General features: G+C 50.0%; 1 pseudogene; it reads left to right on the top strand.

Moving 5' to 3' along the window:
- Window positions 1-202: 202 nt before the first annotated feature.
- LOC112394786 (gamma-aminobutyric acid receptor-associated protein pseudogene) lies at window positions 203-570 on the top strand (annotated as a pseudogene).
- Window positions 571-930: the final 360 nt, after the last annotated feature.

Raw genomic sequence — 930 nt, 5'->3', positions numbered from 1 at the left:
AATATCTCAATTTGGAAGCTACACTTTCATCGGAAATATTTGATCTATACTTAGTTTTCGTAAACTATGCAATGATAAGTGTAGATTCACATACCCAAATTGTTCTAAACATAAACGTTTTCAGCCCGCGCGTTGCCGCCGTCCCCCCCCCCCCACGTCCCAGCCCCCACCCCAGGGTTCCCTCAGCCCGGTTCCCCGGAGGATGAAGTTCGTGTATAAAGAGGAGGATCTTCTTGAGAAGCGGCGCTCTGAGGGCGAGAAGATCCGAAAGAAATACCCGGACCGGTTGCCGGTGATAGTAGAAGAGGCTCCCAGAGCTCGGGTAGGAGACCTGGACGAAAGGAAATGCTGCTGCCTTCTGATCTGACAGCTGGTCAGTTCTACTTCTTGATCAGGAAGCGAATTCATCTCCGAGCTGAGGATGCCTTGTGTTTCTTTGTCAACAATGTCATTCCACCCACGAGCGCCAGGATGGGTCAGCTATACCAGGAACACCATGAAGAAGACTTCTTTCTATATGTTGCCTCCAGTGATGAAAGTGTCTACGGTCTGTGCAGTTGCTGTCCCTAAGGTGTGTGGGGGGGTCCCATTCTACAAAGAGAGAGGGGGCCCTCTTTCCTTCCACTACTCCTCCTTGAGGGTCATACACCACCTCCCGTCTTCAGGACCTGCACTTCCTAATGTTTGAGACTCTCCTCCAGCCCCTCGTAACACAAGGGTTAATGGGGGAGATGGCCTCTAGTACCTCTCCTTTCTCCATTCTTCCCCTTTCTTTACCACCTTTCCCATTCTGCTTTAGACTTCTTGATTGTCAATCTCTGTCACATCCGGTGATTGTTTTGGTTTCTGTTCCCTTTCTAACTGCCCAAGGGGCTCAGAACGCCAACAATCCCTTCTTTTCACTCCCTTCCCTTTATGGGGTAGATGGAA

Source organism: Neophocaena asiaeorientalis, unplaced genomic scaffold (assembly GCF_003031525.2).
Source record: "Neophocaena asiaeorientalis asiaeorientalis breed wild unplaced genomic scaffold, Neophocaena_asiaeorientalis_V1.1 scaffold396, whole genome shotgun sequence".
Classification (NCBI taxonomy): Eukaryota; Metazoa; Chordata; class Mammalia; order Artiodactyla; family Phocoenidae; genus Neophocaena; species Neophocaena asiaeorientalis.
Note: the sequence above shows the minus strand (reverse complement) of the source record. Positions and strands in the feature narration are given on the sequence as shown.